This window comes from Lissotriton helveticus (assembly GCF_964261635.1).
Source record: "Lissotriton helveticus chromosome 1_1 unlocalized genomic scaffold, aLisHel1.1 SUPER_1_unloc_5, whole genome shotgun sequence".
In the NCBI taxonomy this organism is placed as follows: Eukaryota; Metazoa; Chordata; class Amphibia; order Caudata; family Salamandridae; genus Lissotriton; species Lissotriton helveticus.
This window is the reverse complement of record NW_027611692.1, coordinates 3,040,820-3,054,010: the sequence shown is the minus strand read 5'-3', so window position 1 is coordinate 3,054,010 and position 13,191 is coordinate 3,040,820. Positions and strand designations below refer to the sequence as shown.

At 50.0% G+C, this 13,191-nt stretch overlaps 1 protein-coding gene and 1 long non-coding RNA gene across 2 annotated transcripts in view; one reads left to right on the top strand and one right to left on the bottom strand.

The window, feature by feature from the left end:
- The window catches only part of LOC144806148 (uncharacterized), a 1,180,470-nt gene that overhangs the window by 555,322 nt on the left and 611,957 nt on the right, over positions 1-13,191 (bottom strand). The window lies entirely within an intron of this gene.
- Positions 1-13,191, top strand: part of LOC144806145 (uncharacterized) — a 196,750-nt gene that overhangs the window by 92,914 nt on the left and 90,645 nt on the right. The gene's annotated exons all lie outside the window — the stretch shown is intronic.

The following is a 13,191-nucleotide window of genomic DNA, read 5'->3' as shown; positions in this document are numbered from 1 at the left end:
GAAGATCTTGCGGAGCATGCGGAGGGTGTGAAAGCATGAAGAGGAGACGGCGTTGACTTGTCTTGTCATCGAGAGGGAGGAGTCCAGGATGAAGCCCAGGTTGCGTGCGTGGTCTGTCGGCTTGGGAGCGGTGCCCAGGGCTGGGGGCCACCAGGAGTCGTCCCAGGCGGAGAGTGATGGTCCAAGGATGAGGACTTCCGTCTTGTCTGAGTTCAGTTTCAAGCGGCTGTTCTTCATCAACTCGGCGACGTCTTTCATCCCTTCGTGGAGGCTGGTTCTGGCGGTGTCGGGGTCTCTGGTGAGGGAGAGGATCAGCTGGGTGTCGTCGGCGTAGGAGATGATGTTGAGGTTGTGTTGGCGTGCGATGGCTGCGAGAGGTCTCATGTAGACGTTGAAGAGGGTGGGGCTGAGTGATGATCCTTGCGGGACGCCGCAGATGACTTCGTAGCTTCGGAACGGAACGGGGGGAGGCGGACTCTCTGTATTCTTCCGGCGAGGAACGAGATGATCCACTTCAATGCCTTCTCTTGGATGCCGGTGTTGCTGAGGCGTTGGACTAGGGTGCGGTGGCAGACAGTGTCGAACGCGGCGGAGAGGTCCAGGAGGATGAGTGCCGCTATTTCCCCGTTGTCGAGAAGGGCTCGGATGTCGTCGGTGGCTGCGATGAGGGCGGTCTCGGTGCTGTGGTTGGCTCTGAAACCGGACTGCGAGGGGTCGAGGGATCCATTCGTCTCGAGGAAGGCGGCAAGCTGTCTGTTGGCGATCTTCTCGATGACTTTGGCAGGAAAAGGGAGGAGCGAGATGGGGCGGAAGTTTTTGAGGTCGGTGGGGTCCGCTGTTGGTTTCTTCAGTAGGGCGCTGAGCTCGGCGTGCTTCCAGCTCTCAGGGAAGGTGGCGGTGTCGAAGGAGGTGTTGATGACGTCTCGGAGTTGGGGTGCGATGGTGGAGTCGGCCTTGTTAAAGACGTGGTGGGGGCAGGGGTCAGTCGGAGAACCGGAGTGGATGGTGTTCATCGTGCGGGCTGTGTCTTCGGTGGTCACTCCGGTCCAGGTGCGGAGGGTCGTGGTGGGGTGCGTTGGTTCGACGGTTGGGTGCGGGGATGGTGTGCCGAAGCTGTCGTGGATATCGGCAATCTTGCGGTGGAAGAACGAGGCGAGGGAGTCGCAGAGATCTTGTGAGGGGGTGATGTCGTTGTTGCCGGTGCTGGGGTTGGAGAACTCCTTGACGATCCCGAAGAGTTCCTTGCTGTCGTGGGCGTTGTTGTCCAGTCGCTCCTTCAGTGATTTCTTCTTTGTGGCGCGGATGAGCTGGTGGTGCTTGCGAGTCGCGTGTTTGAGGGCGGTCATGTTGTCAGTGGTCCGGTCGAGGAGCCAGGCTTTCTCGAGGGTGCGGCAGGTCTTTCTGGAGTGCTTGAGTTCGTCGGTGAACCAGGGGGACTTCTTGCCTCTGGGTTTGCTGGGAGGGTTCTTCAGTGGTGCCAGGTCGTCGGCGCAGGCTGTCAGCCATTGCGTGAAGTTGCGGGCTGCTTCGTTGGGGTCCGGTGTGCTGGCAGGTGGGTTCTGGCTGAGGGAGGTGGTGAGCTGGTCGGCGGTGATCTTGCTCCAGCTTCTGTGGGGAACCTGTTGCGGGTGGTGGTGGGTGGTGGTTTTCCTGAAGCTGAAGTGGACGCAGCTGTGGTCGGTCCAGTGAAGTCCGGTGGAGTGGCTGAAGGTGATGTGCTTGCTGGATGAGAAGACGGGGTCAAGCGTGTGGCCGGCGTAGTGGGTGGGAGTGTTGACCAGTTGCTTGAGTCCGAGGTTGGCGAGGTTGTCCAGCAGGGTGACGGTGTTGCGGTCCTTGTTGTTCTCCAGGTGGAAGTTGAGATCCCCTAGGATGATGTAGTCGGCGGAGGGGAGGGCGTGTGGGCTGATGAAGTCCGTGAAGTCTTCGCTGAATTGTGTGCGTGGTCCCGGGGGTCTGTAGATGAGGGTGCCTCTGAGGGTCGTCTTTGGGTCGGTGTGGATCTGGAAGTGGAGGTGTTCGGCGGCGGTGAAGGTGTCGTCGGCGTCGGTCGTGATGCGGATGGTGTTCTTGTGAACGATGGCGATGCCTCCTCCGGTCTGGTTGACGCGGTCCCTCCTGATGATCTTGTATCCATCGGGGATGGCGATGGCGATGTCGGGCGCTGATGAGGCGTTCATCCAAGTTTCAGTGAGGAAGGCGACGTCTGGTGATGTAGTGTCGAGCAGGTTCCAGAGTTCGACGGCGTGTCTGTGGATGGAACGGGTGTTGAGCAGGATGCACTTGAGGTGATTGTTGCTGGTGCTTGGCTTGGCGGGTGCGGTGCAGGTTCGGAGGCAGGTGAACTTGCAGGTAGTGCAGGCGAAGGGTCCGTGGAAGCGCTTGGGGGCGGCTCGGCAGCATGCGGGGTTCCGGCCGACGTTGAGTGCGTTGAGTGTGGCGTCGTCGTAGGTCCTTCGGTTCGTCTTGTGTCGGTGGGGGCCAGGGGTCCTGGTGCTGGGCGCGGTCCAGGCGCAGACGGGCTTACCTTTGGCGCGCCTTCGGCGCACAATCGGCGCGCCCGCTGCTCGTGACTGCTGCGCGTACGCGTGGTCGCCATATATGGCCAAGTGGGAGGGAGGGAGGGGGGGGCAGCTGGGAGCGGGGAGGGCACAGAACGAAAAGGGGGCGTGTCTGTTAGGACGGCGGCGGGAAGCGGGGAGCGGGGCGGGCAGGCACAGGGGGACAGGAGGACAATAAACACTTAAAAACACCAACGTGCAGGGAACAACAGTCACGAATGTGCAGGCAAATTAATAGAAAGGAACAAAACAAAAATATTAAGCCACACGCAAAACGGCGAGAACAGCGAGGCAGGCAGGCACAACGAGGGCAGTAGCGAGGGAGGGGCACACACACAGCTGGTGGCCGTGCGACGCGGGGGTGTCCTGAGAGCAGACTTCCAAACGGGATTCCGTCCGGGCAGAGGCACAGAATCTGCCCTCCTTGCCATCGGGGATGACCTAAAGAATACAGTAGACCTCAATGGGGTTGCTGAACTACTCCTCTTGAACCTCTCGGCTGCCTTTGACACGGTCGACCATGACACTCTGAAACAAAGACTCTATGAAACCGGTATAGAGGGGACTGCTCTAGACTGGATCGCGTCCTACCTTCGTAACAGAACTAATGTCATCCACACCCCACTTTTCTCATCCAAACCGTACTCCACAAAAGCAGGGGTCCCTCAAGACTCTATCATCTCACCCATGCTTTTCAACATCTTCATAAAGTCATTACCAGTATTGATCAATTAATTTCACCTCACATGCTATAACTATGCAGAAGACACACAAATACTCCTTCAACTAAAGTTCCCCAAAGACACTGGAAAATCCCCAATGTTCAGTTGTCTCAGAGCTGTGGATCAGTGGATGACTTGGAGCCATCTCAAATTGAACGCTTCCAAAAACGGAAATACTCACATGTGGCGATTTGAAACATTATGACCCGCTTTCCTCCTGGCCTGATGAACTGGGATCACCGCCTAAAGTATCAAAGGAAGTTAGAAACCTCGGAATTACCATGGACTCCAAGCTATCAATGAATCCCCAAGTGGACAAACTAGCAAGATCAAGCTTTGTCACTATAACAACACTGCAACGAATGTTCCCTCATTTGGGATTTCCACACAAGGTCCAAACGACCATCTCCCTTGTTCTGTCCAAACTCAATTACGCCAATAGCCTCTACCAGGGATCACATTTAACAACCATCAAAAGACTACAACAGATACAGAACTCAGCTGCCAGACTACTCTTGCATATCAAACCGGGAGACCACATCTCACCTATCTTGAAAGTCCTGCATTGGTTACCGGTTGCCAGAAGATCCACGTTCAAGCTACTTTGTATCACCCACAAAGCACTATATGGAATGGGACCGCTCTTCATCAGGAATAAAATCACCAAACACATTCAACAAAGGAACATCTGCTCTAAAGGGGCATTGTGCCTCAAAATCCCAAGATACCAGCAAAAAACATGGGTGGCACATCCTTCTCTGTTCAAGCAGCCAAACTATGGAACCCTTTACCCCCCTAACATAAGATCCACTGACAATCACCTTATCTTGAGAAAACTACTCAAGAATTTGCTCTTCCCCACCGAAGCACTATACGCAAAGAGAAATTTACAGCATATCCCTCTGTATATAAGCATTTATCTCACTATAGATTTGTACCTATCTTTGTGTATTGCGTTGTATAAACATGTAGAATAATTATGTTGTTAATAAGAAATTGTAAAAAAAATTAAAAATCATCTTTGGTCTACATGTACTTTCTTCCATTGTGCATCTATGTACCTTCCATGTACTTCTATTCTATTATTATTATTATTCTATTAAAATTATTTGTACCGCGCACTATCACCGTAGGTTTCTTGGCGCTCAAAAACAATAAACGGTGACCTGAGAAGGGGAGTTAGTCGAAAGCAGCTTGAAAAAGCAAAGTTTTTAAAGATTTTCGAAACAGCTCATATTTAGGGCAGAGACGGAGAAAAGGCGGCAAGGAGTTCCAGGTCGATGGGGCCAGGACCGAGAAACTCAGACCACCATGTTTTTTCCTTTTATATCGGGGGACATCCAGAAGATTGAGTGACGCAGAGCGGAGAGCTCGAGAAGGGATGTGACGAGACAGAGTTGAGGATATGAACAAAGGGGCTGCGTTCGAAAGTGCCTTAAAAGTGGTGCATGCCAGTTTGAAAGTGCAGCGCTTCGAAACGGGGAGCCAGTGAAGAGTACGGAGAAGGGGGGTGACATGTTCATATTTGGGCAGACAGAAAATCAACCGGGCGGCCTGATTCTGCACCAGCTGAAGTCGGTGGAGGTGACAGGCGGGGATTCCAGCGTACAGAATATTGGCATAGTCAAGCCTGGAAGTTATGAGCGCGATGACTACTTGAATTAATGCTTCTTTAGTAAGGAACCGACTGATCTTACGAATTCGCCTAAGGTGAAAAAAGCAGGCAGATGTCACCGCGTTAATGTGCGGCTTCATGGACAGATCATCGGAGATGATCACCCCCAGGCTTTTAACAGAGCTCACCGGAGTGGGTGCTAACCCCAAAGTGGTGGGCCAGAAGGTGGCATTCCAAGGATGCGAGGGTCCTCCTACCAGGACGAGCTCTGTTTTTGTAGGATTTAACTTTAAATGACTATGATACATCCACTCCGCAATGGACAGCATAGTGGACTGAAAATCAATACGGGAAGACGGATGAGAAGTGATGGGGAAAATTAACTGAAGATCGTCAGCATAATTAAGAATTGTGACTGGGGCATTTCGAAGGGAGGCTAAAAGTGGTTGGAGATACAAATTAAACAGGAGAGGGGAAAGTGCAGAGCCCTGGGGGACACCACAGGGAAGGGAAGTGTAAGAAGCAGAAAAAGTGGAAAGATGTACAGATTGAGAACGCTGATGAAGGAAAGATCTGAGCCAGTCAAGGGCCACTCCCTGGATACCAGCGTTATGGACACGGTCGATCAAGATAGTATGATCGACCGTGTCGAATGCCGCTGAGAGATCCAGTAGGACAAGGGCTTGAAAGATGTTGTTATCAGCACCTTTCCTGAGGGTGTCCATAACTGCTACTATGACCGCCTCGGTGGAGTGGAGGGGTCTAAATCCTGCTTGTTGAGGATCTAAGAAAGAGGATTTCTCTACAAACGAGCTCAAGCAGCGGGTGACATAAGTCTCCAAGATCTTTCCTAAATATGGGAGGAGGGAGATAGGTCTGTAATTACTGAGTAAGGTAGGGTCAGCATTTGTTTTTTTTAGAATAGGTAGGACTGCAGCTTGCTTGAAAGAAGATGGAACCTCCCCAGTAGCAAGAGAGTTGTTTAACAATGCTAGTGGGGGACCTGGGCATGCTAGAAAAGCTTCTTTCAAGACTTGCGGAGGACAGCAGTCACTGGGGCGCCAGAGCTGACTTTGTGGAGAAGAGAGACAAACTCTTGATGCGATATGGGTGGAAACTCCGTCAAGGTACTAGTGTTGGTAGGGGGAAGAGGAGGAGAAGTGGGAGAGGCCGGAATCGGTATGTTATTTTTAATTATTGTTATTTTCTCTGAAAAATAGGCATTGAGCGAGTCACAGAGTGTTTGGGTAGGTAAAGGTTGAGGGGTGACTCTGTCTGGGCGGGAAAGCTCATTCACAATTGAGAAGATATCCTTCGATTTATTGTTGGACTTCAAAATCTTTTGAGAGAAAAATGCCGTCTTGGCTGCTAGGATGGATACCTTATAGGATTTTAAAGTCTCCATGTAAACGAGCTTAAGCTGAGGATCATAGTGGCGCCGCCATCGGCGCTCCGATTGCCGGAGCGCAAGTTTGGCTGCTTTAAGTTGGTCAGAAAACCAACATTGAGCGTCATGGGGGCGCTTGGTTTTTATTTTCTTAAAAGGGGCTACTTTATCGCTGGCCTGGCGTAGCCAGTCATTAAGATTGTCAGCCTGGTTCTCAAGTGAAGTTTGCAACTCCGGAGCAGTAGAAACCAGTGACTCGTGAAAGTCAAGCAGGTTGGCCCTTTTCCAATTGCGAGCCGAAAGATTTTTAATGCGATGTGGAAGGCACAAAGTGTGAAGGGGTAAATAAAACGAAATGAGATAATGGTCTGACCAGGAGCAAGGAACAACTGAAGGAGGGGAGATGTCTAAGTTAGAAGTCCAAACTTGGTCAAGGATATGACCCAACCGATGAGTGGGGGTATTGATGTGTTGAGAAAGATTCATAGTTTTTAGAAGTTCGGAGAATTCAACTGACGTGTTGCTTTCGTGGGCATCGGATGGCCAATAATTAAAATCACCGATAACCAAGATGTTGGCGTGGTTAATTAGAAGCGGAGCGATGGCATCGCTAAAGAGTTGGGGAAACAGAGGCATATGGTGGGGGGGCCTATAAGCAAGAACACAAATGAAGGACGATTTAGGGGAAATAAATTTTATTGCCAAGTAGTCGATTTTAGGGATGGGGATTACCGTGATCTCGGAAAAAGTATATTCGGAGCGGATTATTGCCGCTACCCCGCCACCTATCTTCCCAGCAGGTCGGTTGGCGTGTATAATGTAATATCCCATAGGGATAGCTGCCAAGATGTCGGGGGCAGAATCTTCATTGATCCAAGTTTCTGTTAACAGAAGGACATCAATTGAACTCTGATGCAATAATTGAAAGAGCTCAAGCTGATGACGAATAAGGGAACGGGTATTGAGGTAATAAATCGATAGGGACGAGGATATCTGGGGAGCCAGGGGGGAAGGGTCAAGGGAGCAAACCTGTTCCAAGGAATCTGATGGAACCAGGATATCGCATGCCAGAGCCGCTTTAACGGCACGGGCAGGAATGGGTCCAGATGATTTGAGTCTCATGAGGTCGTCCGAGGAATAAGAGTAAAAATGGGCATTACGACGAGGCCCTGGGCCCGGTCGGCCGCGGACGGGCGCAGACGGGCTTGACTTAAGCGCGACTTCGGCGCGAAGTCGGCGCTCCCGCTGCGCTCCCGCTGCGCTCGTCCGCTGCGCTTCCTCCATGCCGTCATTAAGTACTGGAGGGGGAGGGAGTACTAGACCGCTAACCTGCGGGGCTTCTGTGCAGGGCGGAAGTGGTGTCACAAACACGAAGTGACTGCTCCTCGGACTGACCCTCCGCGCAAACGGCACAAGCCGGGGCGGAACGGGGCCACGAGGGGAGTAGGAACAGGTAAGAGTGACTGTGGCAGGCTACAGATGCAATGTGCAAAATACAATTTTTAAAAATGAAGTCTGCGTGCTATTAAAATCAGCAACAGAGTCAAAGTGCAAATATACAATTTTTAAAATGCAATATAGTGCGTGCTATTAGGTCAGCAGCAAGATTTACGACAGCCTGCTACCACAGCCTAGGTCGCCGTGTATGTCAATGAGGCCGGGAGCAAAGAGGAAGTTAAATAACCAAAGGGCTCGGCAGCACTAGACCGCTAACCTGCGGGGCTTCTGTGCAGGGCGGAAGTGGTGTCACGAACACGAAGTGACTGCTCCTCGGACTGACCCTCCGGGCAAACGGCACAAGCCGGGGCGGAACGGGGCCACGAGGGGAGTAGGAACAGGTAAGAGTGACTGTGGCAGGCTACAGATGCAATGTGCAAAATACAATTTTTAAAAATGAAGTCTGCGTGCTATTAAAATCAGCAACAGAGTCAAAGTGCAAATATACAATTTTTAAAATGCAATATAGTGCGTGCTATTAGGTCAGCAGCAAGATTTACGACAGCCTGCTACCACAGCCTAGGTCGCCGTGTATGTCAATGAGGCCGGGAGCAAAGAGGAAGTTAAATAACCAAAGGGCTCGGCAGCACTAGACCGCTAACCTGCGGGGCTTCTGTGCAGGGCGGAAGTGGTGTCACGAACACGAAGTGACTGCTCCTCGGACTGACCCTCCGCGCAAACGGCACAAGCCGGGGCGGAACGGGGCCACGAGGGGAGTAGGAACAGGTAAGAGTGACTGTGGCAGGCTACAGATGCAATGTGCAAAATACAATTTTTAAAAATGAAGTCTGCGTGCTATTAAAATCAGCAACAGAGTCAAAGTGCAAATATACAATTTTTAAAATGCAATATAGTGCGTGCTATTAGGTCAGCAGCAAGATTTACGACAGCCTGCTACCACAGCCTAGGTCGCCGTGTATGTCAATGAGGCCGGGAGCAAAGAGGAAGTTAAATAACCAAAGGGCTCGCCAGCACTAGACCGCTAACCTGCGGGGCTTCTGTGCAGGGCGGAAGTGGTGTCACGAACACGAAGTGACTGCTCCTCGGACTGACCCTCCGCGCAAACGGCACAAGCCGGGGCGGAACGGGGCCACGAGGGGAGTAGGAACAGGTAAGAGTGACTGTGGCAGGCTACAGATGCAATGTGCAAAATACAATTTTTAAAAATGAAGTCTGCGTGCTATTAAAATCAGCAACAGAGTCAAAGTGCAAATATACAATTTTTAAAATGCAATATAGTGCGTGCTATTAGGTCAGCAGCAAGATTTACGACAGCCTGCTACCACAGCCTAGGTCGCCGTGTATGTCAATGAGGCCGGGAGCAAAGAGGAAGTTAAATAACCAAAGGGCTCGGCAGCACTAGACCGCTAACCTGCGGGGCTTCTGTGCAGGGCGGAAGTGGTGTCACGAACACGAAGTGACTGCTCCTCGGACTGACCCTCCGCGCAAACGGCACAAGCCGGGGCGGAACGGGGCCACGAGGGGAGTAGGAACAGGTAAGAGTGACTGTGGCAGGCTACAGATGCAATGTGCAAAATACAATTTTTAAAAATGAAGTCTGCGTGCTATTAAAATCAGCAACAGAGTCAAAGTGCAAATATACAATTTTTAAAATGCAATATAGTGCGTGCTATTAGGTCAGCAGCAAGATTTACGACAGCCTGCTACCACAGCCTAGGTCGCCGTGTATCTGTGTGTCAATTACTTTTCTCCTGAAAAATCATATCCATAATTAGTCACGAAATACATGTGCTATATACAATGTGAAACTGTTAACTTTGCATCGTGCTTTTAATAGTGCATCCATTCGAGTACTCATGCTCGCATTTTAAAAGTATTTTCTTGTATTCTCCTAACTTGTTTTTCCCTCATATACTGAAAGTTCAAACATGTTGAATTCTTCCCGCTTTCACATTGTATATAGCACATGTATTTCAGGACTAATTAGCTTTCAATGTTTTTTATGTGTTTCATCACAATGTATATACTTCTCGGAACTAATGATGTCTCAGGTTTATTATGCCAGCGTTAATGCACTATCATAATTCAGGCATCTGTCACACGTGACGGGAGCTTTCGTCTCCTTCTCCGGTAATCGGCGCATGGCCTTGCGAGTCTTTCAACTCTGGCCATTAGCACACGTCCTCAGTTACCTTTTCCCGCGGCCTCCGGTATTTAATTATCTTCCGGGCGGGGCCACGCTTGCAATTCATTTGTTGCTCAGACACCAAACTGTGAGGACCCCTGTCTTCAGGTAATTAACCACACAACTCGCGGCGTAATTGTAATGCTTTTACAGCCGGCTGCCTTTCCTTGCCAGCATGACTAAGCTTTCACACATTTACTTAACAGACCGCCGATCGCCTTGAACCGTGATTAATACACGGACCACAACGGCGCCCCCACCTTTACAACTATGCCCAGGCTTCATTCCTGAATAACACTGAGGTATGTCTGATCAGCATTGTAACCGACGTATACACTATCTTCGATGCCGGTCAAGTACTTAAGGCATTTTCTCCCCATTTTTCCTCCTTAGTTAATTAATCTCCTTGATGGTTACCCCAAATGGAATTTACTAGTGAAAACGACATGGCTTGATGAACATATCCCTTGGCTCCTCACCACGTGCGGAGGGTAAGCCTTACCTTTTTCAACCACGCGCACTGCTTCTTGATGCGCACCTTTTCATATTCAGCAACGGACCGGACCCAAGCTTTTATTCCCATTAGGCGATTTATCCACCTTCATCCAGGTTGGCCCACACCACCCCAGTCCTGAAGAAGATCCGCACGGCCGAGGTTGTGCCCTAAGTCGGATCGAAACATCAACGCTCTTGGATAGTCCTAGACTTACCCTTTTGTGTCCTCTATCATGCACATTTTTTATTTTATTCTGCAATTTTACATATGACTTAAATTGTGTACAAATACATGTGGAGCTAGGCTGCTTATGACGGTGAATGACAACCGATCATAGTGTTTTTGAGAATAATACGCATCTCTTGTTTTCTCCTATGTCACTGATTTCTTTCCTTCTTAACACTGAGCACTCCTCATCCTATTAGCATGTTCCCCCTTTTGGAGCAACCTTTACTTAACCGGTAATTCTTGAATATTACCTGTCTCCTGAATATTACTTGAGTATTCAACAGAAAAACTAGTAGATTAAATTACTTGGTGAACATATATTTTTTGCTCTGTTTTGTCTGTTTACCCTTATGTGTAACTGAGTTTTTGAAATGTACAAGCAGATATAAACCAGGCTTTCCTGTAGTACCATTCGTCTGTATACCAGGCTGTGTTGGGAGTGCAAGCGCCCCAATATTGAATAGACTGTCGATCCCCAGACTTAACCTCCTTCAGGGACATACACCAGACGAAACCCTGACCACTGAGGAAATTGACTTCATGATTGACTAGCTCACGTGCAACAAAACTCTTGGGATGCAAGGGTTCCCAGTAGACTTTTACTTCACCTACAGAGCAACCCTCACTCCAAACCTACTCCAAATGCACCAACAGGCCCAGCAAAAGGGCTCATTGCTGGGATCCCTAGGGGAGGCTATGATATTGGTACTGCCTAAGCCCAACAAGGACCCCCTGGAGCTACGCTCCTACTGGCCCCTGTACACCGACCACAATATTCACAGGAATGTCCTTGCAAACAGGTTGCTCCCCTGCCTCTCTACATTGGCACCAAGACCAGAATGGTTTCGTACCTGGGAGAAAAATGTGTCTAAACCTATGGCGCCTCTGCAGCTGATGGAAAAGAATCTTCAAGAATTTGCCTCCATAAACAACACTCTCACTAGATGTAGAGAAGGCCTTCGACACCCTGGAGTAGTTTTATTTAACAAAAGTGCTGATGTGCATGAAACTAGGTGCAGAAATACTGCACTGGATAAATCGCTGGCCCGCATCTGGACAAGCAGAAATCTCAGTTTCTTTTGAAGCATGTGGCAAAGATGCCCGCTGTCGATTACTTTCGCCCTAGTCATGGACCTGTTCGCTGGCTTGTTTCATTCACAGGACCCAGCAGTCGGTATACCAAGTGGGCCAAATTGGGAGGTAATTTCACTGTATGCTGATGACACATTTGTCTACCTCAGGAATGTGTATGCTTATCCATCACAGGTGATCGAGGTTCTAGACGATTTTGGTAGGGATTCCGGACTGAGGCTAAATTGGACCAAATCTAGCTTATATCCCATGCGCAAACTCACAACTTAGAACAGGAAGTGCTGCCCCAATTAGCACTGGGGTGGCACCCTGACATATATTCAGGTACTTAGAGGTGAACTTACCACACGGACGAAAAACTGGTGATGTCCAATGTTTGCAGCTCCCTGTCGTTTTGGGGCTCCCTGCCACTATCGACCCATGGGTAGAGTGGCAGTTGCAAAAATGCTGTTAATACATTTATACTGCTTCTCGACCCCCCCAGTTTACCCGCCCCGGCTCTTCTTCAGGAAATTGGACTATGTTTCTGTTTTTATGGACTTAATCTGGGGAGCGGGCCACGAGAGAATTGCGCTTCGCAAACTATACTCTACCTGGATGGGTGGATGTACATTTAAAATCAATCAATCAAAGAAATTTGTAAAGCGCGCTACTCACCCGCTAGGATCTCAAGGTGCTGGGGGGGGGGATCCGCTACTGCTCGAACAGCCAGGTCTTGAGTTGTTTCCTGAAGGAGAGATGGTCCTGGGTCAGCCGTAGGTGGGTGGGGAGGGAGTTCCATGTCTTGGCCGCCAGGTAGGAGAAGGATCTTCCTCCGGCGGTGGATTTGCGAATTCATGGGACGGAGGCGAGGCTGGCGGATCGGAGCTGGTGGGTGGGTGTGTAGAATGTGAGGCGGCTGTTGAGGTATTTCGGGCCCATGTCGTGGAGAGCCTTGTGTGCGTGGGTGAGGAGTCTGAACGTGATCCTCTTGCTGACGGGGAGCCAGTGCAGATATTTCAGATGGGCAGAGATGTGGCTGCGACGAGGGATGTCCAGGATGAGTCGGAAAAGACTAATAAAGAACTACAAACTACTGTGTGACTTGAAGATGATTATTTCTCAATACAGCCCTTGTTTGTTATCTCGTTACCGTTCTCACATTATCATCCGCAGTAGAGGAAATGGGGGCCTGGGGTGTCTGATCACAGAAACTCATTTGCATACACAGGGGGGTGAAATCCTGTTCACAAAGCACAACACAACTTGTTTATGTAAAAGTTTGTACATTGCCCAGGGATTGTGATTCACGTAACAGTGTGGGAATTGTATGCAGGAGCGAGCAGTCTTAGTTGCTGAGAAATGAATCTCTGACGGGTGCATCTTTAGCTCTTTCAACTGTTTGAGAGAAGGTGGCAGACTCAAATTCTGGGGGGCATAGATACCAACAGCTTCCCTCATAATCCTT